At 42.4% G+C, this 26,053-nt stretch overlaps 1 protein-coding gene and 1 long non-coding RNA gene across 7 annotated transcripts in view; one reads left to right on the forward strand and one right to left on the reverse strand.

Annotated features, from left to right (window-relative positions):
* Window positions 1-26,053, forward strand: part of Kiaa1958 (KIAA1958 ortholog) — a 172,953-nt gene that overhangs the window by 6,132 nt on the left and 140,768 nt on the right. For 3 of the 6 annotated variants that reach the window (XM_076564296.1, XM_076564297.1, XM_076564298.1), the window contains exon 1: window positions 8,104-8,355. The exons of 1 other annotated variant lie outside the window; for it this stretch is intronic. The gene's annotated coding sequence lies outside the window, so the exon portion shown is untranslated. Of the gene's footprint in view, window positions 1-8,101; window positions 8,356-26,053 lie in introns of those variants that run through there. 2 more of the 6 variants (XM_076564293.1, XM_076564299.1) reach the window with 2 other exon arrangements.
* LOC107399572 (uncharacterized) lies at window positions 1,285-8,002 on the reverse strand. Its single transcript, XR_006069430.2, has 3 exons — window positions 7,841-8,002; window positions 6,264-6,346; window positions 1,285-1,619 (listed from the first exon to the last, which is right to left on the reverse strand). It is a non-coding gene; the product is annotated as an uncharacterized LOC107399572 (long non-coding RNA).

Raw genomic sequence — 26,053 nt, forward strand, 5'->3', positions numbered from 1 at the left:
CCACAACATTTCCCCCTTTTTGTCTAAATAAAAAAAGGAAAGGTTTTAACTCTAATAATAAAACTATAAACAATAAGAACAATTATCAGGTAAGAATTATATTTATGCCGGGTGGTAGTGGTGCACGCCTTTAATCCAAGCACTCAGGAGGCAGAGGCAGGCAGATCTCTGATTACAAAAAAAAAAAAAAAAGAATTATATTTACAATGTCCAGTCCATTTTTATTTGGCATATTTGGAGAAAATACTCCACTATTTATTCTATCTTTAGTTAATTAATTAATTTTTTGTTTTTTGAGACAGGGTTTCTCTGTAACTTTGGATCCTGTCCTGGAACTTGCTCTGTAGACCAGGCTGGCCTTGAACTCACAGAGATCCACCTGTCTCCACCTTCTGAGTGCTGGGATTAAAGGGATGCACCACCATTGCCCGGCTTATTTATTCTATTTCCATGAGTCCAAAGCTCTGTACCCAACTTACCTTCTATCATAACTAAGGAAAACTATGACTATCTAGCCTTCAACTCTATCAAAGATCCCAGAAGGATATACTACCTAAGTAAACAGGAAGTGTAGAGCAAGCAACTTCCAAAACTGAAAGAAAGGACAAAAACATCTGGCTGTCTGGACAGTCATCCAAGGTTCCTCTCAAATGTTGGAGCATCCATCTTCAGCCTACAGGCCTAGGATATCTGATAGATTTTTCTGTGAAGCAGGAATTTTGAAGGACTGTCCCACCTTGTCTTTGCAAAGTTTGGCAGACACTTTCCTTTGTGTCCTGCTTGTACAATTTGGACATCATTTTGTCAGCAGCTGAGGCAAGGCCAGTTTCTTTGCCTAGTACCTAGCTTTTGCTACAAAGAACGCATACTCCATAAGGAGGTTCTTTGATGCCCATTATTGTCTCTGAAGTAGATTGGTGCTGCTAGGAGCAGGCATGTCTCAATGTCATAAAAAGCCTTAGGTCATCAAAACGTCTTAAATACCACATTCTGTAGAGCTCTTAAGTTTTTGAAGACCACTTGTCTATCTAAAATATATCTCTGTTTGACCTTGAAAACATACATAACTACAAGTTTGGTTGTGATAGGTGACTAACTACTAACCTGTATTTCCTAAATAGTTTGTAATAGTAACTTTCAAGGACTAAAATTTATATTACATTGTTAAATGAGCTGTATATGTACAATACTTTAAACACAGTAGAAATGTAGGTCTGCTGGTGTTTGCGGTTGCTGCTCTTTAACATGTGGTTCCTCCTATTGGTGAAATTATTAAGGCCACGCTGCGTAGTTAAAAGGAAGGTTTATTTAGTGACGTAACTTACAAATGAAGGGATAGGTAGGTTGCAGGGTCTGGCAAAGATGTAGCGCAGTCCAGTGGTGTTCTCTGGAGAACTCTGCTCAGTCTACCTCCAGCGACCAGGGTCCAGGAACCAAGAGAAGAGGCACATCCGGATCTTGGGGCTTCAGGGTCCTCTCTGGGCCCCCCCCCTTGTAGGCGTGACAGTTACCAAAGCCTGAATGGGGGTTGGAACTTCCAGATCAAAGCTGGAATGGCTACCCACTACATCCTCTTGGTCCATTTGAAACTTCTCTTTTTCCTTTGTATTCTGATCAGTCTGGATAGGGCAAATAAAAGGTGAGGACTTTGGAGAAAGGAACCTTTCCCTCTTGAGGCCCACTATAGCTCTCCTCAGGATGTGCCCTATCCAGATCCTGCTATCGCTCAGTTTTCAGTTCAGAAAGGCACTCCACAGTCTGACGGCTGCAGCTCAAAAGTGAAAGTCAAGGTCTGGGTGAATGTCCATGGCATTTTCAGTATGACCAGTGCGTCCTTAGTAGAAGTGCACAAGTCCCAGAAAAATGAGGAGCCGATGGAGACTGATCAGAATGCAAAGGGAAAAGAGAAGACGCGAGTGGACCAGGAGGAACCACATGCTAGAGAGCAGCAGCCACAAACACCAGCAGAAAACAAAGGCAGAGCCTCCTTTCCAAAGCAACATAGGTACAGGATGTTCTAACAAAAATAACCTTAAATTTGTATCAATATACAAAAATACCTTAAACAAGAGTAGAAACAGATATAACAAAAAAGAACCTTAAATTTGTATCAGTATATATAAAATCCATACCAATGTAAAATATTTAAGACTAGTAGTTGCTTTTTTAGTTTAAAAGTAGATTCAATTCAATAATCTACCCTTTTATCGTATTATTTCTATATTCCCCTTTTTCTTTTCAGAATGAGATCCCTGATTCTATTCTCCTTTGTTCAACTTTTTTCCTGACCATTTTCTTTTTCTTTCTTTCTTCCTTCCTTCCTTCCTTCCTTCCTTCCTTCCTTCCTTCCTTCCTTCCTTCCTTCCTTTTTTTGGTTTTTCAAGACAGGGTTTCTCTGTTTAGCTTTGTGCCTTTTCTGGAACTCACTTGGTAGCCCAGGCTGGCCTTGAACTCACAGAGATCCACATGGCTCTGCCTCCCGAGTGCTGGGATTAAAGGCATGAGTGCCACCACCGCCCAGCCTATTTTTTTTTTAATCTTTATGTGCATTGGTATATGCATGTATGTCTGTGTGAGGGTGTCAGATCTTAGAGTTACAGACAGTAGTTAGCTGCCATGTGGGTGCTGGGAATTGAACCTGGGTCCTCTGGTAGAGCAGTTGGTGCTCTTAATCACTGAGCCATCACTCCAGCCCCTCCTGACCATTTTCAATAACAACTTGTAGCTAATCCCCCAAGTGATGACAAATATCCATAACCCACTCAATGACCAAAAAACTCCCATCCCACCTCTTGGGAATGTGGGTGTCGTGTTTTCTAGGTTGCTTCCTGTTGTCTGGGGGTGATGGCATCTTTAAGGGACCCTGAGAAAACTGAGGTAATATCAAGTACTGGGAGAGCTAGCTGTATCATCTGTTGTTCAATCTCTGTGCAAAGGGAAAGTACAAGGCTTATCTGCAGTCCTGGCTAGAATAGTCTGTGGGGCTGAACCATCTTAGCCAGCAGCGTTAAAGCTGTTCTGGATGCCAAACTTTGAGGAAACAGCAACAGAGGCACTCTGAGATGCCTGACCACCTGGGTCACCAGTTTTCACTGGTGTCTGGTCACCTTGTTCTGAAAACATACACATTTTCAAAGGTAACATATATATTTCTATTAACACAAGAATGAAATATGCAGTGTGTACAAGTCAGTTAAAGATGATTTTTTGTTTTATGTTTGAGCAGGTAAAATATACATTCCCTGTCCTGTAGTTGTTTTAGGTTTTGTTTTGCTTTGTTTTTATTGTCTATAGCCAGGATTTTCAGGGGGTGTCCCCTGATCAAACCTGATCCTCTTTAACTTTGAATTAATCCATAGCCTTTCATTTTCTGTAGAAACAAAACCATAACCTCTTCTCTAACACAACATATTTATTGACTTCCAGTTTTAAGACATTTTAAAAATATATAAGTTGGTTTAATTCAACAGTTTCTATATTCCAATGTTTCTCAGTAGCTTTTTTTTTTTTTTTTTTTTTTTTGCACATTAGCATTTAAGAAGTTCAAAGTTGGGGTTGGGGATTTAGCTCAGTGGTAGAGTGTTTGCCTAGCAAGCACAAGGCCCTGGGTTCGGTCCATAGCTCCGGAAAAAAAAAAAAAAAAGAAGTTCAAAGTTAACAAAATAACATATAGCATCCAGACTCCCTGTGTATTTTACTTCCTTAAGTGGCTTATTTTTTTATTACTCCACTCTCTCTTTAAACACTTCATTTTATTATTTTTAATCAATTTTTTTCTGTGACTATCTATACCCATTTTTCCCCCTTAAGCCTATGCACAATGTTAAACACACTGTGACCTGTTTAGAGTTTTTCTCCATCTGAACTTGTTTTTCTGCGTATCAGTAACCTTTTCTGTCTGCATGAGCAAAACCTTAAACCTGCCATGAGGCTTAGCTCATGACCTACTGGTGGCTTAAGCATGCAGACAGCTGTAGGGAGACATGTCACTCTGTACTGAAGCCGGCATAAGACTTGAGACTAGGAAGCCGCATTTGACTCTTTTTTTTGCAGGGGTGGGGGGTTGTTTAAAACGTTATTTTAAAAGTTTTCTCAGGTCTTATGTAGAAATATGTGGCCCCACATTGCTCACCATGTGAGCATTCAGATTCACTTCTTGGAATCCTGGTAGATATAAGCAGATAATACCCCGGTCCTCCCAATGTCCTGACATTATCTTACGTAAAGCCCACTGAGAGAAAACTCCTCCTCCCTCCCTGTAGCTAGAGTTTTCCTGCCTTGCCCACAGTCAGGACAAATCTCTCTCACCCTCCAGTCCCACAGCCACTCAGACCCAACCAAGTAAACATAGAGACTTATATTGCTTACAAACTGTATGGCCGTGGCAGGCTTCTTGCTAACTGTGCTTATACCTTAAATTAATCCATTTCCATAAATCTATACCTTGCCACGTGGCTGGTGGCTTACCGGCATCTTCACATGCTGCTGGTCATGGCGGCGGCTGTAGTGACTCTCCGCCTCAGCCTTCTGCTTCCCACAATTCTCCTCTCTCCTTGTCCCACCTACTTCCTGCCTGGCCACTGGCCAATCAGTGTTTTATTTATTGACCAATCAGAGCAATTTGACATACAGACCGTCCCACAGCACCTCCCTCTCTTTCTCTCTATTCCCATGAGGTGTGCAGCTCCCCCTCTCTTTCTTTCTCTCTTTCCTCTTTCTCCTTCCCTCCATTTGGAGGCAGATTTTTCTGTCCTACCTGCCAGCTCCCAATAACCACATGGAGATGTCTTATTAATTATTAAAGCTTGGCCAATAGCTTACAATTGTTACTAACTAGCTCTTACAACTTAAATTAACCTATTTTTTTTTTTTTTTTATTATCAATCTACTTTTGTCTTGTGGCTTTATTCTCTTTACTCCGTATTGCCCATGCTGCTTCCTCTCTGTCTGTCTGGTGACTCTCCCTGTCTCTACCTTTCTTCTTCCCAGCGTCTTGTCTGTCCCCAAAATTCTGCCTAGCTATTGGCCATTCAGATCCCTGCCCCCCCACCACCTTTTTTATTAAACCAATCCAAGTGACAAATCTTCAGTGTACAAAAAGATTATTCCACAATTATGTGAGAAGTTTTGCTTTGCTCTGAGTAAATTTCACTGACTCAGACCATTTATAAAAATGTTTTTATTTAGCTCAGACCTGAGTCTTGATAATGAATAGGGGTAAGAATATCAGCCTAAGGGTCTAAAGAGTTGGCTCAGATGTTAAGAGCACTTGCTGCTCTTCCAGAGGACCCAGGTTTGATAGGAGCTCATAATGGTCTCTAACTCCAGTTCCAATGCCCACCAATGTGACCTTGGTGGGCCATCCTGCATGTAGTACACAGACATACATGCAGGCAAAATACACATAAAGTACTTAAATAAAAGAATATCAGCCTTAAACAGCTCATGATTGTGAGGGACTGGCGGAAGCTGCCATGTAGGAGAGAACTGACTGATGTGGCAATGTAAGTTACCTGACAGGTCTGGGATGGCCCTGGATCTTTTGTTTACAATCTGTCATAGTCTCTTCTCTCATTTACCTCAGAGGTAGGAGTGACTGAGATTTCCTATCATAGGAGGTGTGAGGCCAAGATGTGGGTCGTACCTAAGGCTAGTCATTTATGTTCTAAATATGACTTACTAGCATTATAAATGTTTTGGAAATTGCTCAGTGTTGTGAGAAGAAAAGAGAGTTAAAAACATGGACTCTGCCTTCAGCCTTGGCAGTTTGAGTCCCAATAAACCTTTCTTTCTACCCATGGGGTGTTTAGGTGGTTTCACTTCAAACTCGATTGCAGAGGTCATATTGGGCTACATGACATTCTGTCTAAAAAATAATAATAGTAATAAATAATAATAATAATAATAATAATAATAATAAACATTTTGAAAGAGGATGGGAGCCAGGTGATGGTGGTGGTGCATGCCTTTCCCAGCACTCAGGAGGCAGAGGCAGGTGGATCTCTGCGTTCAAGGCCCACCTAGTTTACAGAATGAGTTCCAAGACTTCCAGGGCTACACAGAGAAACCCTGTCTGGCGGAGGGGTGGGGGAGAGAAAAAAAAAAATAAAGAACATGGACTCTGGAGTGAGAATGCTTTGAATGAATCTTAGCTTCTACAAGAAATTAGGTACTTAAGATCTCTTAGTTTCTATGAACCTCAGTTTCTGAAAACTAAAATCATAATAATCTAATGAACTGCAATATCACTTCTCAGTACATACCTGAGAAAGCAGGGCTGGAGAGATAGCTCAGTGGTTAGGGTCACTAGCTGCTCTTCCAGTGAACCTGGGTTGATTCTCAACACCTATGTGGAAGTTCATAAACATCTGTAACTCCAGTTCCAGGGCATTTGACACCTTCTACTAGCCTCCAAGGGCACCAGGTACACACATGGTACAGAGACGTACATGCAGGCAAAACACCCATACATATAAAAACAATGAAAAATGTTAACACTTTTTCCATAATATAGTGATGTTAGCAGCCCCAGATTTGTAGGGTCCTAGTACTAAATTAATTAATAGCCCACCCAGTGCTTGGCACAAACCTGAGCCTCTGGTAAGTGCTATGAAAAGGGTTTTTATTTTTTATTTATTTTTTTTCTTTTTTCGAGACAGGGTTTCTCTGTGTAGTTTTGGTGCCTGTCCTGGCTCTTGCTCTGTAGACCAGGCTGACCTGGAACTCACCGAGACCTGCCTGCCTCTGCCCCCAGAGTGCTGGGATTAAAGGTGTGTGCCACCATCGCCCAGCTGAAAGGGGTTTTTAAACATGGAGCTTTGGCCCCGTCTTGCCAGGATGTATAGGTTATTTCCTGTCCCTGTGTACCAGACCACCAGCCTGAGAGTTTTAGGTGTTACTAACAGCCCTACTCCCTAGGTGGGATGAGTGTGTAGATGCAAAAAAACATAGCTCTTAGCTCAGAGAGGTTCTTAAGCCAAATATGAGTGATGATGGCCCAGCAACATGGGTTCAGATTGCCCCAAGAGACACGTTTCACTGTGGAAGTAGTTACATGAGATTTTTTTAAATTATTATTTTAGAACAAAGAAAGTCACAGAATCAAGGCATTTCCCAAATGGCACGGAGTACAAGTAGGTGGATTACAGCAAAGTGGTTTTCTGTATGCTGATGAGATGTGTAGCTTTTGGCTTAGTGGAAGCTGGTAGTCAGCTAATAATGCATTTTATTTTATGTTTTATGTTTAGGGTCGTTTTGCCTGCATGTAACGTGTGTGCACCATTTCAGTCTGTGTCTGCAGGGGCTAGAGAAGGCATCCGAGCCCCGAAAACTGGAGTTACAAACTGTTGTGAGGCTCTGTGTGGGTGCTGGGAACCTGGTGTTCTGGAAGGGCAACCAGTGCTCTTAACCAGAGTCGTCTCTGCAGCCTCTGTGAATACATTTTAAAGGTTTTCCTCAGGCACAAGGGTATAATGTTTGACACATGGGTGGGCAATAAATGGCTTCCAAAGGAACTAAAAAAGCCCACGATAATTTGGCTCTGGTCTGCCACATTTTAACTCTTCATAATCTTGAAGTGAAATTATTTTGCCTTGTAGAATAGACTCTTTAACACCGTGCAACATCCTTTTTTTTTTTCCCCCTAAGAGGTGGGGTTTACAGGTGTGTGTGGTGCGGTGGGGGGGACACTACGGGGTGAGTACACTGTGGGTCGCAGGCCACCCGGCGCGCGTCTCAAAGCGAGCAGGCTCCGCGTACTGCGACTGTTTCGGCTGAAGTGCGTGGAGACGGGGGACCAACCGACCCGCGTGGAAAGTCACAGAGACCGCGGGTTCCGTACCTGTCGGAGCGGCGGGGGCCGAGCTCGGCGGGCTGAGTGCTGCGCGCGTCCGCGGCGGGAGGCTTGGCCCTCGCCCCCGTAGGGGCAGGGAGCGCCGCGGGTCGAGCGCCTTCCGCGGGCGTCGCTACACACTTCCTGTAGGTCCCGCCGCCCGCCGAGCGCTTCCGGTGCCGGCTGAAGCCCGGGTCCGAGCCCCCGCCCCGCCCCTCTCCGGCCCCGCCCCGCGCGGCCCCGCCCCCGCGCTCCAAGCCGGGCGCGCGGAGCCCGGGGCGCACGGAGCGGCGCGCGCCGGTGGCCGAGCCAGGCTGGCGCCCGCGCCCCCACCGCTCCGCCGCCGTCCCCCGCCGCGCAGCCCGCGGGGCGCCCTTCCCGCTCCACTGGCTCCGGCGTCTGGGCCTCCGGCCGCGGTGCTGCCGCCCTCCGCGCCGCCGTCCCGCCCCGTCCAGCCCGGGCCGCCCGGCTCCCGCAGGCCCCACCGCCCGCGTTCCTATGGACAGACGCACAGACACCTGCAGGTGGGTAAGAGCCCGCGCGGGGCTGGGGAGCCGGCGGGCGCGGGGCCTCTTTGTGTGTGGGCGGCCGCCCCGTGACCCGCCGAACCTTCCTTTTGTCTGCTGGGGCCAGCGAGGCGGGAGGGCGCTAGGGGCGGAAGGGTCTGCGGGCGCAGAGCCCGGCGCCCGCGGGTTCGCGGCCCGCGGCGTCTCGGAGGGGACTGTCCCTGCGCCAGCATCCTCGAGCCGGGCAGGAGGGCGGGAAGGAGGAGGGACGGTTTGCCGTGCTAGTTGCAGAGTCCTGAGGTGCTCCGGGGCTCTGCCGGGCTGCCTTGGTTGTCGGGAGGCGCCGGGAGGTGCGTGTGGGGTGTGTGAAGGAACGTGCGGCGCTTCGCTCCCTTATTTATTGTTTCTAACGGAGGAGGGCTTTCTCCCAAAGGCTCCCCCCAGTCTGAGGCTGCGCACAGTGATTTGTGTTTGTTATCAAATAGATCGAGAAAGCTAGTGCGTGTCCTGGGGAGAGGAGGTTGGGTTGACCAGATCAAAACAAACAAACGAAATGTTTGTGGTTTTCTTACGGCTATGTTTGATTTTAATATTTAAAGGTCAGATAGTGGTTTAAATGGAGGAGATCGAGCACGGCTGATTTTTTTTTTTTTTTTTAACAATTGTATTTATTTTGGTTTTGAAGTTTTGGAGTAAAGTTTTTTCTCATGGTCGTTAGGATTAGCACCAATAGAATAGTCTACCTATTAGATAGTTAACTACAATCAATGTCCGGTAGTGACAGATTTACTGTAGGGCTTGCATTAGAGAGTAAAACCGATAGGTCTTTCCACGCAGGCTAAAACCTTTGTTTTCCGTTTTAAGAGAGGAGACTTTTCACATCCTATGAGGAGAACGTGATGTTAGAAGTGATTTTCCCACCTGTATTTCTTTATGTATTCCATGCATGCAAACCAAGGATTAGGTTGTTGTATATGTTCGGTATGGTGTTTCGAAAGGTGTAAGGTAGTAGTAGTTCTGAATTTTCTTACTTGATTAGCTTGCTAACTTCGTGAACAGTTGCTATGTGTTCATAGATAGTCAAATAATAAATGAAGGCCAGTGAGCATTCATAAAATTCATTTCACAGACTAATGTTTTCTATGAAGGTACAGGGTTATGTTCTTATGTTAATCTGTTTATTCCTCACTTTTAGAATTTTTTTTTTTTGCCTACTGTGTGAGAATTCATATTGACTTATGTAAGTTTGACTGTTACCTGGGAGGTTTTGGTTTTTTTAAAAATAGATTTGAGGGTCACTAAACAATGGTAGGTACAGCCATTTGGAGAAAGTGGAAGATTCCTTAAAAAAACTAAATTTGAAGGAAAAAAATATTATGGTGGGGAAACTACTTAAATTTCCATTAATTTTTTAAATATTAAAGAAAAAATACAATTCAATGCACTTTTATTCAAGTACACTATTTTTATCATAGTTTAATATGCTTAAAATAGTGGTTTTTGTGGGAGAAAAATTTACCCTAGATTCTTGTCCCAGTTACATTAGATTGTCTGTGCTGCATACTGAATTTTTATGTTATTGGACTATACATCTATGCACACTTAATGTCTAGAGGCAGCTTTATCCACCATAATTGATCAGGTTTTATCATCTCCTGCTGTTATTTCCGGTCTAGATTAGGTAAATGAATTTAAACTACACAAAGACACAGAACTTAGTGTGTGGGTCTGGTCCACTCTGGCCTAAACCTTATGAATAGCTTAAAGAGGCATCTCCAATTAGGTCTGGCCTTATCATGAACAGGGAGTTCTAGAACATCATCAGAGTTGCAGCTCTTTGTCCCTGGTTGAAATAAAAAAAAAAAAAAAAAAAAAAAAAAAAAGCAGACTGACAAACTGAATCACTTGTTTGTGTATTTATTAGATTGTCAGTGGTAGTGATAAGACTTAACAAAGCATCTCTGTGTAAACGGGAAAAATTAACAGTGAGTCTGTGTTGGGAGTGCTTTGGCAAAGGAGTAGTTGTGCCTGAGTTTTCTTGGATCAGCACTATAGTGTTTTTATATGCGCTGGCTGAGAGATAATACCTTGCCTTTTCATTTGTTTTTGACTGGTGTGTAGATGTTACTATTTTTCTTTCTGTGTAACTAATAATGGTGTAATCAGAAGCATTCCAGAGAGGCTTACATGTTTTTAACTGATTTTCCTTTTGGTCAGTTGCTGTTTTAAGAGGGCAAATGAATTAATTTTTGTCCTGATGCTTTTTTCTTTAAACCTTATGACAAATAAATAAATGCTCCTTGCAGAAAATAGGAATTTGTGTAAATTGGCCTCTAAAATGAAGCTGACATTTAACTGTATTTTGTTTTCCTAAGCAACACTAAGCTGTCCTCAGTTAAATCCGGGAGACTTGAAAGTCTGCAGGCTTTTCTAGTTCTTTCTTGTGTTCAGTTCTAGGGTAATAAAGTAGAAAACTGGGCAGTAGTAGCAGACTTGCTCTTTACAGACCTGTGACTTTTGGCCCTGTGGCATGGTCCCCGCCCACCCCAGTGCAGTTCTTTGTGGCGTGGTGGGGAAGCAAGCCTGAGGGAGAGGTGTGACAGAAACTGCTCATGGCAGGGTTTGTCATCTCCTCTCACTAAGAGCGCAAGCCCATGCCGCTTGCTGAAATGAAGGATCCATTCTTGGATTAATACCCTGGTACCAGATGTATGAGGCTGGCTCTAAAGAAGCTTTCCCTCTTAAATACTGTCAGAAACAGAGAAGCTGAAGATTGGAGAGAAGCCATTTATTTTGAACAGTTTATTTTATGACAGTTTGTGTTTATAAAGAAACCTGCTCATAATATTTACTTAAGGGATCTACATAGTTACCCAAAGACACCCCACAGGTTTCTTTTCTTTTTCTCTTCCCTTTAGGAAAGTTTCCATGGAGCTTAGCTCTTCGCTGACACTTTTTGAGTTTGCTTCGGATCAGCTGACTTATGTATGGACTTTATTTACCACCATGATTGGAAAATTCTTTTGCTAGTCTGAAATTGCACTCTGTGTGTGCTCTGGTCGGTTTCCTAGGGAACAAATGCACTGCACAGATTCCATAATGAGGACTGTGGTTGGCTAGTGACTGTGTAAATTCTGTTGTTTGGTAAAGCTTAGTCTCAAATTCAAATAAAGGTCAAGAAAGCAAAAGTACTGAAAAATGCAGATTTGGGGATTTTATTTTGTGTCCAGCATCAACAACGTTTTAATAGGCTTTTCTGGAGAAAGGCAAGTTCCCCAGCAACGTTCATTTGTTTTGCAAAGTATTACACTTGAAGCAGTTGGGGAGGTCTTTCACTATTTCATACTGGTGATGGTGGTGGCCTTAGTGACAAAGGAGATGTATTTCAGAAGTGTGTTATCACACTTGCAAATCATGTAGAGAGCAAAGGGGCAAGGTGTAAGGCATCAGCAATATTTTTATGCCTAGAAGTAAGTAACATGTATATTTCAAAACAATTGTGCATCTTCACGTGAAATAGAACTCTAAAAAAAAAAAAAAAATTAAAAGTGTTTGAGAAACCTCCTCCTCTTTTTTTTTTTTTTTTTTTTTTTTTGCTTTTTGAGACAGGGTTTCTCTATGCAGCCCTGGCTGTCCTGGAACTTGCCTTGTAGACCAGGCTGGCCTCGAACTCACAGAGATATACTTGCCTCTACCTCTCAAATGCTGGGATTAAAGGTGTGCACCATCACACCCAGCTGAAAAACGTCTTAAAAAATACCAAAAAAAATCTTATGATAAACTGCTGTATTTATAATCTAGTTGTTTTCCCTTCTGATCTGTCTGACCTTTGTCCCAGAACTGCAAGTTAGAGACCAGCTTTCCTCTCTCTTTCTTATTCTCCTCTGGAACTCTGGCTTCTGTGGCTCTAGATATAAGACAAAAAGCAATGCCCAGTGCAGCTGCTGGTCAGGAAGGAGGAGACAAGAAGAAACTTACAGAGAACCAGAACTCAAACTAAAACCATTGCAAATGTCTTTTCACTTGATGCCTGAACATATTTGTTTGTTTGTTTGTTTGTGAATCATCAAGGATTCTTTCATTAGCTTAAACATTAAAAGGTGGTGGTGGCGGCGGCGGCGGCGGCGGCGGCGGCGGCGACACAGCCTTTAATCCCAGCACTTATGAGGCAGAGGCAGGTGGATTGCTGTGAGTTCAAGGCCAGCCTGGTCTACAAAGTGAGTTCTGTGACAGCCAGGACTACACAGAGAAGTCGAAAAACCAAAAAAAGGAAAAGAAAATACATGTGCCTGTTGTCTCCATCCCTTTTCCTTGCTAACCATGTTGTTTTTGAATAATTCACTTGCCTTTTGGTTAACTTCATTTCAGGCATAAAACATGTCTTGGCTAGGTTCTCCTGTTCTTGGCTTTTCTCAAAGCTGGCATGACTTGAATCCTTTATTCCTTTTCTAATTGCAAATACTGTGTCCCTTCAGTTTTCCGTACAAATACTGTTCCGGCTTTTCCGTTGTCATTGCATCATTTAAAGCATAATTATCACCTATCAAAAATCCTCTCTTCTATTGCAGGACTTAATATGTCTAAGGCACATTGAAGGATGTTTGTGAATTGTGTGGATGGGACATGGCCTTTCTCTCCACAGCTTCCCTAACAGCATCACACTGTGGGTGATGTTCTGATAATTCTTCAGCCTAGGAGGTTTCTGTGTGGTCGCCTTCTGAGGGTCTCTTGGATTGGTTTTCCTCTGCCTGTCTGTGTCCTAATCTTATTTTGTACAGACATCAGTCATTCTAAAAAGGATTATATAGATTAGAGTACCAATATGACTTCATTTTACCTTAATTACTTCTTTTGAAGGCCTTAGCTCCTGAGATAAGTTCCATTCTGAGGTACTGGCATTTAGGGCTTGAAAGATGGATCTGAGGGTGCACTTTAGCCCGTAGCCCAGCCTGCATGTCTACCCATTTGGAGCCCTGATTACATAGTTACTCCATTCTGTTTAGTGATTTCTAGTGGCTCCATCTTTTATGTCTTTGCCTTTTCACATTTCCCAGGTTTATTATTTTTTTAAATATTTATTTTTATTTTATGTGTATGTGTGTGTGCCTTCATGATGTCCACCACGTGTGTGCAGTGCTTGTGGAGGCTAGCAAGGTAGCTGGATTCCTGAAACTGTGGTTAAAGGCAGTTGTGAGCCTTTATGTGAGTGCTAGGAATTAAATACTAGTCCTCTATAAGAGCAGCACGCGCTCCTAACCACTGAGCCATCTCTCCAGCCTTTTTAAAAGAATGGGTGTGCTTGTACATGTGTGGCTTGTATGTGTATGTATTTGTGTATATGTGAATGTGTGCATGCAGGTGCCCATGAACATGCGGGTGTGCTTGCACATGCCCGTCTGTGGAGGCCAGAGATTGGTACTGTCTGTTACCCTCCATCTTACCCTTAGTTTTGGAAACAGGCTTTCTGGATGAACCTGGAGCTTATTGATTCCGTTCGGCTGGCGGGGCAGTGGCAGTGTGCTCCAGGAATCTGACTGTCTGCCTCAGGCTTTGTTTTGTTTATACTTTTTATATTCGTTATTTTTAGTGGTTTAAATTAGAAAATTCTGGAATACTAGAGACTTTTTAAGCGTGACCACATTCATTGGAAGTGCAAAAGCTGTTCTGTTTTCCTGACTTCTGAGGACATGTTTCTTTTGATGGTCTATTGGTAGTAATGTGCTGCTTTCTAGGGAGTTATGCATCATTCTGCGATCTCATAGTCCTCTAATTTAAACAGGAATTTTGGGGGTGACTCCTTATCCTCAGTCCTAGCTTCCGTACATAATCAAGTCTCTAGTTTCATCAGTACTGTTTCCAAGCTTTTCTCCATTCTGTCTGTTCATTCCATACAGATACATTGCCCTTTAACTTTTGCAATTGGTCTTAAGTCTACAGTTAAATATACACCGGGACAGGAGGTGTAGCTCAGTGGTAAAACATGTACTTAACACGTACAAGGCTCTGGGTTTCACCTTAGCGTGCATGCACACAAACACTGTATTTGTATTTTTCATGTGTAACACAAACCCTTATAATAGCATTTCTGTAATCATTTGGTAGAAGTTCATCAATATAAAAATGACTCATGAAAAATATTTCTTGCTTTTGGTTTTTTAGGTCATAATTCTGTGTTATAGTTATTAACTGAGCCACCGCATCGCTAGAGCAGCTATGGGAATATGTAAACGAACTAGCATGATTTCTGCTCTATTGAGAGAAGTTTGATTGGTAAAACCAGTTGTGAATTGCAGCTGGTCACAAATCACAGTTTACAGACTTACTCCATCGTATTCTGGTTAACTGGACTGTCCTCGAAGGAGGACTGGGGATTGAGCCCAGTGCCTCATATGTACCACATGGGCAGTGTACCACGGAATTGTACGTCCAGTTTGGATTTTCTTACAGGCAACTCTGTCTCTCTGCCTAGATCCTCAAAGGATATTTTTTTCCATCCTGAAAAGGCAATATTTTTACTGGAATATGCCAGAGTATTACTTGTTCTTTGTTAATTTTCCAAGATACACAATATATTTTAGTATATTGGCCCAAATATTTTAATCTGTTATAACTTCTACTATTGAACGTATTTCATTTTAAGGGTTCCTGTGATATATATGCTAGATAATCCTTGCTTAACTTTTATGCATATACCGTTTAACATTTTTTTGTGGGTTTTTTGTTTTTGGTTTGTTTTCTAAGCAGGGTGTCATTATGCAGCCAAAGCTAGCCTGGAGCTTGCTATATATACCAGGCTGGCCTCTGACTCACAGATCTACCTGGGCAGTGATTGAAGAGAGTATGCCATTACACCTGGCCAATTATTTTTTTTAAAACCATAGTCTTCATATTTGCTTCATATTTGTAAAAAAATTATACTTTTAATTTGTGTGTGAAGTTTCCCTTCACATGTAAAGGTCAGAGGACAGCCTTCTGGGGTAGGTCCTCCTCACTGTGGGATTGAACTCAGCTCTTACTACCCATCATGTCACCTTGCCAGCCCTTTACTTTGTCTTCTACAGACGTGTGTGTGTGTGTGTGTGTGTGTGTGTGTGTGTGTGTGTGTGTGTGTGTGTAGCCATAGTGTCCCTTTAAGTGTCCCCTTCTTTCCCAGTCTGTCCTGACTGCTATCATTTTTCTTTGTGCATCTTTCTGTCAACTGTCCAGTGTAAGTTCTTAGCTTTTCATTTTCTGTCTCTCCTCCCCCAACCCCAGCTTTGCTTTTCTTTCTCTGTGCCTTTCTGGTCTCGTGTATCCCAGGCTGTTCTTGACCTCGCTATATAGCCAAAGATGGCTTGAACAATGCCTCCTACCTCCCAGGGGTTAGGCGTGCGGATGGTGAAACACTGGGCTACAGCGCATCTGTCTGTGCCAGTTCTGTGGTCTGCCTCTGTTGGCTTCCTTATTCGGTTCTTGTTCATTATCTTTACAGTACCTGCCACGGGATAGCCTTGTCCCTTTTTCACATTTATATTTAAACAAGATGGTTATGTCTATATTTTAGGAGGAGCTTGCTGTGCTAGGCATGGGGAGTTGTCCTGGTTTCATGGTTCAGGATTTTTCTCCTTTATTCCTTTTGTGAAGTATTTTAAAATATGGCCACTCAAAAATAAAAGTGAAGTACACTCATTAGAATGAAAATTAGTAAGTGTTGTGAGAACATACAGCAACTGAAATTCTGCATTGCTGTGGGAATTATACATTAGTATGGGAATGTAAATTGGAATGAACAAATTGGAAAGCTGTTTGGCAGTATCTACTTACACTAAACACATGCATGCCTTATGGTTCAGCAGTTCCACTTGGAGATACATACCACCAAAGTAAATGTACTAGAATGAACGTTTGCAGCACTAATTATAATATCCCCAAACGGAACTCTTCACGATGACCATCACTACAGTAGATGGTAGACGCTACCAGCTAGAGTGCTACATCGATATCCCCAAATAAATAACATCTAGTATTGATACCTTTGTCTCATTCCCTAGTGGTCTGCTTTGGTCAACTGGATATTAGCAAACCTTACTGCTATGGCAGCTTCATAAATGCATTGAGGAGAATACTGCCCTAAGACGATAGCCAGAGTCCTAGGCCAAAGGCTTAATAATATTGTGTGTGTGTGTGTGTGTGTGTGTGTGTGTGTGTGTGTGTGTGTGTGCGTGCGTGCGTGTCTATGTGTCTGTTTGTCTACCCAGGGGAAGTGGAAAAAGAAAGGAAAAAATAGGGGCTCCTTGAGTGCAATGAATGTTCCATGATCTGGTTGTAGGCTCTGTTGTAAAACATTTTGAAGTAGTAGCAAGATATTTACTTATTATTTCTGTTCTTTTCTGACTGTATATCATGTTTGAATACAAAGGGAAATAAACAGCCTTTCATGGAGCCTCTTGTATGATATTCTCTGAAGCTGGTCTTTCTTGGGTGTCTGTCTGTCTGTCTCTGCCTTGTCTCACTCAGTCCTCTGGGGTTGGTTGACTCTAGCTCACAGCTTTCTTCCCAGGGGCTCTTAAGTCAGTGTTATGGCCGGAACATGAAGTAGCTCCCTTAGGCCGATGTGGTTAGTGTTGGTTCTCAGCTGAAGGTGCCGTTCTGAAGTTCTGGGAACTTTCTAGGGTGAGGCCAGCTGGAAGCAGTAAATCACTGGGGGTGGGGGTGGGGGGTTGTGTTCTTGCCCTGACCTCTTCCTGTATTCCTTCTCTCTGCTTCCTGCCTTCTGTGATGCTCTGCTCCACCCCACCCCCCTTGCCAGAGATGGACAGATCCTGACACTGTGAGCTAAAATAAATCCTGCCCCATTGTTTCTCTTAGATCTGGAGAGCAGCAAAACTAGTGTGGTAACTTGACAGTTTTGTGATGGCTGGGAAGCCTGAGCAATTTGATTGGTTGTTCGTAGAGGCAACTTCACTTAAAATTTCTTGTTTCCCATCTTTTAAGATTAACAGAAGTGACACTCTCTCACACAGACACCCCCTTTGACCTACCTAGGTGATCAATTTTCTAGTTTATCTAATTTATCTAACTTACAGTGATAAACCAAGGCATATTTATTGTAAGGAGTCTAATTCTTTTGTAAAGACAGGTTTGTTAATGTTTTCATGGCAGTTTAGGTTTAGAAATTCACTTTATCCAGATTTTCGGAAAACTAGAAGCTAAACATTAGTGGATTTTCTCAAATAGTAAAAATTAACGTGGGAAAAGTTCACTATTTTAACTTTTTTGTGAATGTATTTTCTCAGTGAGTTTTGTTTTTTGTTTTTTTTTTTTTTTGGTTTTTTCGAGACAGGGTTTCTCTGTGTAGCTTTGCGCCTTTCCTGGAGCTCACTTGGTAGCCCAGGCTGGCCTCGAACTCACAGAGATCCGCCTGGCTCTGCCTCCCGAGTGCTGGGATTAAAGGCGTGCGCCACCAACGCCCGGCCTCAGTGAGTTTTAAGTAAAAACAGTTGTACCTTTATTTGCATTTGGAAATCTGGATTAACAAACAGAAACATTTAAGATTATCTTTTTCTTTCCCTGGACAATTGTCTTAAGTTTCTTACCTTTGAAGTTTTGTATCTTTAGTCCTGTTTTCTGTCACCAGTTCCAGAAAGGATCGATCAGCCTTACTGACAAGTCCGTTCAATTTACTGATTCCCCCAAGTCTTATTTGCATAGGCTTTGATGAGATACCTGTGAAATGTTAACTGGAGGTCCCCCTGTGCTTTCTGCAGAACAGCCCTCGAAAGATAAGCATCATCTGATGGCTTAGTCTTGGGAGCATTTTCCCTCTTGAACATAGTCCGGGAAAAACGTGTATCTTATAAATAGCATTCTGCCTATGAATATATTGTACTTGTGAACATATTTGATATATGAATGTTTGATTTGTATATATCCTACTTCAGTTGCTTTTTAGCCAGTTGGCTATGTTCTTTCTGGCAGTCAAAAGTCTTACCATGCAGTGTGTTTTCTATATACACTTCTTTATGATGTCTACATTGATATAAAACCTCCTTTAAGGAATTAGTTTTCCTGTTGAAAATTAGGTTTAAAGCCAAGTGTGGTGGCACATGCCTGTAATGCCAGCATCTGGGACAATGACATGACGCAAGAGGATCTCTAGCTGGAGGTCAGCTTTGGAGCTGCATAAGGAGTCCTGCCTAAAAAAAAGTCATAATATTTTATAAATTTACTCTATTGCTTTCCTTTCTTTAGGTCATCTTTTTGCTGTTAAGCATTCAAAATCTATAGTGTGTGTGTGTGTGTGTGTGTGTGTGTGTGTGTGTGTGTGTGTTGTGTGTTGTGTGTTGTGTGTGTAATATCGATGTTAGAGGTGCTCGTGGATGTGAGTGCATGTGAGGGGATCAGAGGATGACTCGTGGTGTCATTCCTCAGGCACCATCCACCATCTTTTTCTTCTTGTTTTGAGGAAGGCTCGCTCACTGGCCTGCAAGTAGATTAGACTGGCTGGCCAGCCAGACCTTTGGTGGATTGTGTAAGAATGGCCCCATAAGCTCATACAGGTATGGCCTTGTTGGAGGAGATGTGTCACAAGTGGGGCTTTGAGGTTTCAGAAGCTCGTGCCGAGTCCAGTCTCTGTTTCTCTTTCTGCTGCTGGCAGATCTGGTTGTAGAACTCTGATCTACTTCTCCAGCACCATGTCTATTTGCATATTGTCACGCTCCCCATCATAATGTTAATGAGCTAAAACTCTGAAACAATAAGTAAGCCCTCCATTAGGGACCTTGGTCATGGTGTCTCTTCACAGCAATAGAACAATGACTAAGACAGTTGTTGGGTATTGCTGTGATGGACTTGTCCATGCTATTTGTTGGGGGGATATAGAAGACTTTGAGACTTTGGACTAGAAAAACATTTATTGGGGCTTGCTTTCTTTCATAAGAGTTGCCTTGGTCATTGTGTCTTCACAGCAATAGAACAGTGACTAAGACGTGCTGGTGGCGAAAACCTTTAATCCCACCCAGCACTTAAGAGGCAGAGGCAGGCAAATCTCTGAGTTCTAGACCTGCCTGTTCTGAGTGAGTTCTAGGACAGCCAGGGCTACACAGAGAAATCCTTTTTTGAAAAACAAACAAAGCCCAAAAGAAAACAAACTAAAACAACAAACAATAAAAACAACAAAAAGATAAGACTCAAAGTTCCATCTGCCTGTTTGTGCCTGTGCAGTGATAGGATCACAAGAGCGCATTTCCTTTTCTTTATTACGGCCTTCTTTTTTTGAAATAGGGTCTCACTGTGTAGACTAGGCTGGCCCCAAAGAGATCCACCTACCTCCTCCCAGTTTTTTGTTTGTTGTTTGTTTAAATGTGGTTTCTGGGGCTCAAACTCAGGTCCTTGTGCAATGCAAGGCAAGTAAGTACTTGAGCAAATGAGCCATTCCCCCAGTCTTTATCTGTTTACTGTGTAGGAGGAGTTTGTCTGTGTCTCCGTAGCCACTCCCAAATAATCATTCAGTGACTTATAAATTACAAACTAACTCGTGTTTCTTACATACCTTCCGTCACGTATAGGTACCTTCTTTCAACATGGCACATTCACCTTGCTTCTCTCCGAGTCTCTCGAAACTCTTGAGACTACCCTTCTTCCTCCCAGCATCCTCTGTGTCTTGCTGTCCCACCTATACCTCCTGCCAAGCTACCATCTAGTCAGCTCTTCTCCCCCACCCCCCAGACAGGGTTTCTCTGTGTAGATTTAGAGCCTATCCTGGAACTCGCTCTGTAGACCAGGATGGCCTTGAACTCACAGAGATCTGCCCGCCTCTGCCTCCCAAGTATTTGTATTTGGCAAAATTGGAGAAAGTACTCTGTTATTTGTCTTTCTGAGTCTAAAGTTTTGTACCTAATTTACTTTCTATAACTAAGGAAAATTTTAATTATGACTATCTAGTCTTCAACTCTAACAGTGACCTTAGAAGGGTGAAATGTTACCTAACGACAGGGACACCTGGCTGCCTGGATAGTCACCCAGAGTTCTTAATGTTGGGGTGTCCAACTTTGACCTACAGGCCTAGTATATATGACAGACATTTTTGTGTAGCAGGGAATTTTGAAGGACTGTCCTACCTTGTCTTGGCAAAGTGTGGCAGTCGCCGTTTTTGCATCTTGCTGGTCCAGTTTGGACAGTATACTGTCAGCAATTGAGACAAGGGCAATTTCTTGTCCAGTGGCTAACTTTTGCCACAAAGAAAGCAAACTCCATGTGGAGTTTCTTTGATGCCCATCATCTTCTCTGAAGTAGTTGGTGCTGCCAGGAGCAGACATGTCTCATTGTCATAAAAAGCCTTAGGTTGTTAAACATACTAAATGCCATATTCTTTAGGTCTTTGAAGTGTTTGAAAATTATCTATCTAAATATATCTGTGTATGACATTGAAAACATACCTAACATGACTATAAGTTTGATTATTATAGATGACTACTACTGTATTTCTTATTTATACATTACATTTTTAAATGAGCTGCATAGACACAATACCCCAAACAAGTGTAGAAACATACATGCACTATAACAAAATTAACTTTAAATTTCTATCAATAAACCAAAATCCATACAATGCAAAATATTTTGAGATTAATAGTTGTTTTTGTATTAAAGTAGATCCAATAATCTACTTTTCCCACTATCATTCTTATATTATATCCCTCTTTTTTCCTTTAGAAAGAGATCTTTGAATTGAGTTGTTTAGTTGTTTTTTTTTTTTTTTTTTCCCTGACTATGACCCATAATAACTTGTAAGCAACCTCCCCTGAACAATGACAAACATCCATAACCCATGTTTTGGGAATGTGGGTGTTTTTTTTTTTCCCCCTAGATTGCTTCCTGTTGTCTGGGGGTGTTGTCATCTCTGGGGGAACGTTGAGAAAATCAGGATAATTATTAAGTCTTTTCTGGAGTATTCTGTGAGGCTGGATCATCTCAACTAGCACCCTTGAAAGCTGTTTTGGATGCTGGATCACTTGGGCCATCCATTTTTATTGGTGTCTGGTCACTTTGCACTGAAAATACATAAACTTTTAAAGATAACATACATATATGTATTAATACAAGTATAGACTGTGTATTGTTCACAAGTCAGCCAAAGGTGTTTGTTCTATGTTTGAGTAGGTAAAATATACATTAGGTGTTTTGTAGTTTTTCTAGGTTTATTTCTTTATGTCTGTAGCCAGGATTTTCAGGTGGTCTTTCCCAATCAAATCTGATCCATATCAACCTAGAATGAATCCACAGCCTCGCATTTCCTGTGGAAATAAAATATAAAAGCATAACTTCAAGCTGGGCGGTGGTAGCGCATGCCTTTAATTCCAGCACTTGGGAGACAGAGCCAGGAGGATCTCTGTGAGTTCGAGGCCAGCCTGGTCTACAGAGCGAGATCCAGGACAGGCACCAAAACTATACAGAGAAAACCTGTCTTGAAAAACCAAAAATAAATAAAATAAAATAAAAATAAAAGCATAACTTATTTCCCAAAGTAACTTATGTTTTGACTTCCATTGTGAAGTTAAGACATTTTTAAAATATATGGTTTGGTTTAATCCAGCAGTTTTCATAATCCGATGTGTTTTAGCAGCTGTGGTTCCTTCATTAACAATCAGAAAATTTAAAGACAACACAATAGCATACAGGATCCAAACTCTCTGTGTATTTCTCATCTTTACATGGCTTATTGTATTTTTTTAAACTCTATTCCTTTTTTAAGGACATTATTATTTTAAAACTAGGTATTTTTTTTAATGACTGTTTATACCCTTTCTGTTTTCTCTCTCAAGCCTTTGTACATTTTAAAACACACTGTAACCCATTTGGAGGTATTTTTCATCTGGGTTTGTTTTTACTGAGCATATGTATTTGTCTATATGAGCAAAACCCTAAACCCACCATGCAGCAGCACAGGCAGAGGCTGGGAGATGCCTCTCTGTACCACAGCTTCTGTGAGAGACTGCAGGAACCTGCCATGAGACTTAGTTCATGGCATGCTGTCAGCTGTCAGAAGACATGTCTTTGTACTGTGGCTGGCATGAGAGATCCAAGACAAGGAGGCCACATTTGGCTCCATTTTTGTGTGTTTAGAACCTTTTAAAAGCTTTCTTAGGTCTTATGTGGATGTAGGTCCTTCACATAGGGCACCTTTTGTAAGCTGAGTTTCTCTGTGTCTTGGTAGCTGCTCCCAAATAACCATTCAGAGACTTACTATTAATTATAAATGATTGGCCAATAGCTCAGGCTTATTATTAGCTAATGTTTACATTTTAAATTAATCCATATTTCTTTCTTTTTTTCTTTTCTTTTTCTTTTTTTTGGTTTTTCCAGACAGGGTTTCTCTGTGTAGCTTTTGCGCCTTTCCTGGAACTCACTTTGGAGACCAGGCTGGCCTCGAACTCACAGAGATCCACCTGCCTCTGCCTCCCGAGTGCTGGGATTAAAGGCGTGCGCCACCACTGCCCAGCTTAATCCATATTTCTTATCTGCCCTCTGTCATGTGCACATTCACCTTGCTTTTCTCTGCATCTCTCATGACTCCCGAGACTCTGCCCTTCTTCTTCCCAGTGTCCTCTGGGTCTTGTTGTCCTGCCTATACCTCCTGCCTAGCTACCGGCCAGTCAGCTCTTGTATTAAACCATTCAGAAGGCACTTTGGCAAAGACACATCTTTCAGTGTACAAAATGATTATTCCATAACAATACTATAAAAAAAGCACACTATTGATCGGAGAAATAAACATTTCCTTACATGTAATAAGCAACAATATAAGGTTCTAGATAATAGTTTTGAGAAAGGGTCATCAATAAAAGGATGGATTTAACTATGTAAATATTTAAACTTTGCTATTGTAAGAGAGTAAGTTGCATCTGGGGGTTGGCTCTTTGGTGTGTAGAGCATTCCCTACAAGGCTCTGACTTCATCACTAGCATTGCAAATACATACATACATACATAAAAATTTAAAAACAGAAATAGTCAAGAAATGGTATAATAAAGAGTTGATATCTGTAGACATTGTTGCTTATGTAGTTTTTAATTTTATTATTTTGTACATGGTGTGTGTGTGTGTGTGTGTGTGTGTGTGTGTGTGTGTGTGTGTGTGAGAGAGAGGGGGGGGGGGAGGGTCCATGTACAGGTAGGTGCGTGTGTGGAGACTGGAGGACAACTTCCAGGACTCTTCCCTCCTGCCACCTCGCTGAGGCAGTGTTGTTTCCGCTGCAGTGCCGCACACTCCAGGCAGTAGGTTCTAGAGTGTCCTCCTGTGTCTGCCTCCCATCTTGACATAGCGGTGTTACTTACACATGCTCCCACAGCCTGTCATTTTATATGAATTCTGGAGATCAAGTGGGTCATCAGGCTTGTGCTGGCTAGCTGATCCGTCTCCCAGCACCCGTGTGGATTTCATGATTTGTAAAAATGAGTAATAGTAGGAAAAATAAAAAATAAAAATTTATAGAAAAAAATCAGCCTCCCTGGCTGTGTAAATAACACAGAGTACTGTAGCAATTCAGAAGTTTGTTGTCTGACACAAGGTCTTTCTATGTAGCTCCGGGTAGCCTATAACTCGAGGTCCTCCTGTTTCATCCTCCTGAATGCTGTTTTTTAGCCATATCAAATTGGTGTAATGCCGGGCGGTGGTGGCACATGCCTTTAATCCAAGCACTCGGGAGGCAGAGGCAGGCGGATCTCTGTGATTTCGAGGCCAGCCTGGGCTACCAAGTGAGTCCCAGGAAAGGCACAAAGCTAAACAGAGAAACCCTGTCTCGAAAAAAACCAAAAAAAAAAAAAAAAAAAATTGGTATAACATAAAATGAAATAATACCCATTGCTAGGGAAGGGCAAGAGAAGTTATTCTTACATCACTGATGGGAATATAGTTTTCCCTTAAAACTTAAAAGTATAATTTGTATAAAATAAACCTGTCAACATGTACAGTTTATTAGTTTTTATAGATTGAATGAATGTATGATTGGCATTTAGGTCAATAAGCAGGACATTGGCACTCTGTGCTCTTTTGTACCTAATACAGAGAGTAAAACCCTGGCTGACAGCTCGTGTGTGTGTGTGTGTGTGTGTGTGTGTGTGTGTCTGTCTGTCTGTCTGTCTGTCTGTCCACCTTCAGTGGATTCTACCAGTTTTCCAGATTATATAGTTCATACCCCACAAGGAGTGTTTTAATTGCTGTACTCCTTGATTGTCCTTTGGAAAGCAGTTTGAGAGTATAAACTGAGAGTTTTGGTACCAGCTGTATAAACTGAGGACATGAAGACTCCAAGGTATGGTTGAGGGGGAGGGGAAGATTTTTATTGTAGCTGTGAGGGCGAGTACAGCCAGAGGCTTTGGAAAAGTCCGGAGCAGAGAGAGAATAGTAAACTGAACATGGCCAGCAGCTGGACCAGGCCATGGGGGTGTGGAGAGCAAGAGAGGAAGAGAAAAGAGGGTGTAGAGCTGAAACAGCAGGGTTCTAAGGGAATGAGAAGCTGGGGGAGGGAAGTCCATGAGCTGGAGTAGTTTAGGGTAGGGGTGGAGTGAGAAGAGCTGAGAAGAGCCACAGGACTTGGAGGCCAGCTTGTGCTTTGGTATGCTAATAGGCACCACAGACAGCCTTTGGTCCCTTCTGACAGCGATGAGGAGTGGCTCCTTTGATAGAGGAGAACAGGCCCCAGAATTTGGGGGTGTGGAGTTTCCTTTGGACCTGAGGGAAACTTTCAAGAGCCATAAATACATTTTATTAGTTTAGTAATTCTCACTTAAAGGATTAAAAAAAGATACATGTACAAAAACATTTATCAAAGCTGAGATTCCCAAACCATTCACTGTCTGTGGTGAAGTTGGAGTCAAGGTCTTGTTACACTCCCGGATGGATTTGAATTTGTTAGGTAGCTCAACCTGGTCTGGAGTTTGCCTTCTCCCTGCCTCTACCTTCCAAATACTGGGGTTACAGTGAACCTCCATGCCCAACTCTTTGTGGCTGCCTCTGTGCCACGGTGCAGGACTGAGTAATTAGACAGGGTCTTTGAAAACCAGAAACTATTCACTATCTGGCCCACCTGGAGGAAAGCTTGGTTGCTGATCTCATTAAAGCATCCTGTAAAAAAGTGGATGCTGGACAATAACTGGAACAGTTAACATTTGGGGAATTGTTGGATAAATCCTTGTTCATCTTGCTACAACCATTTATAGCAACAACTATACATATCATTCACCCAGAAAATACTAGGCAATTGCCATGTGTTAGGCACTTTCCTCAGTCCTAGGAAATTACTAAAGACAAAAACTACCTGTTGTTATGATACGGTGTGCAGGAGGTCTTGGCAGGTTGGGCCAAGGTGCCCTGGTCGGTGAGGGAGATGCACCATGCAGACTTGGTAGCGGACTGTGGCGTGGAGCTGTGGAAACAGACACATGTCCACATGAAAAGTTTATTTTGGGGGAGGGGAGATGGAATGGAGGGAAGGAGAAAGGGAGGGAGGGAGAGAGAGGGAGGAGGTGCACACCTCATGGGACTAGAGAGGGAGGGAGGAAGGGTTTTCTCTTAAAGTGGGCATTACGTAAGATGGCCTTAGGACACGGTGGGCCAGGGTATTGGCCAGGATTCCCGGTGAGTGTGAGTGCTAACATTCCTCCCGTTTTGATTATTATAAAAATTAGAGTTATGGATAGCAGGTGGGGGGATGAGGGCGCCAAATTCTCGAGACTGC

Source organism: Peromyscus maniculatus, chromosome 2, assembly GCF_049852395.1.
Source record: "Peromyscus maniculatus bairdii isolate BWxNUB_F1_BW_parent chromosome 2, HU_Pman_BW_mat_3.1, whole genome shotgun sequence".
Classification (NCBI taxonomy): domain Eukaryota; kingdom Metazoa; phylum Chordata; class Mammalia; order Rodentia; family Cricetidae; genus Peromyscus; species Peromyscus maniculatus.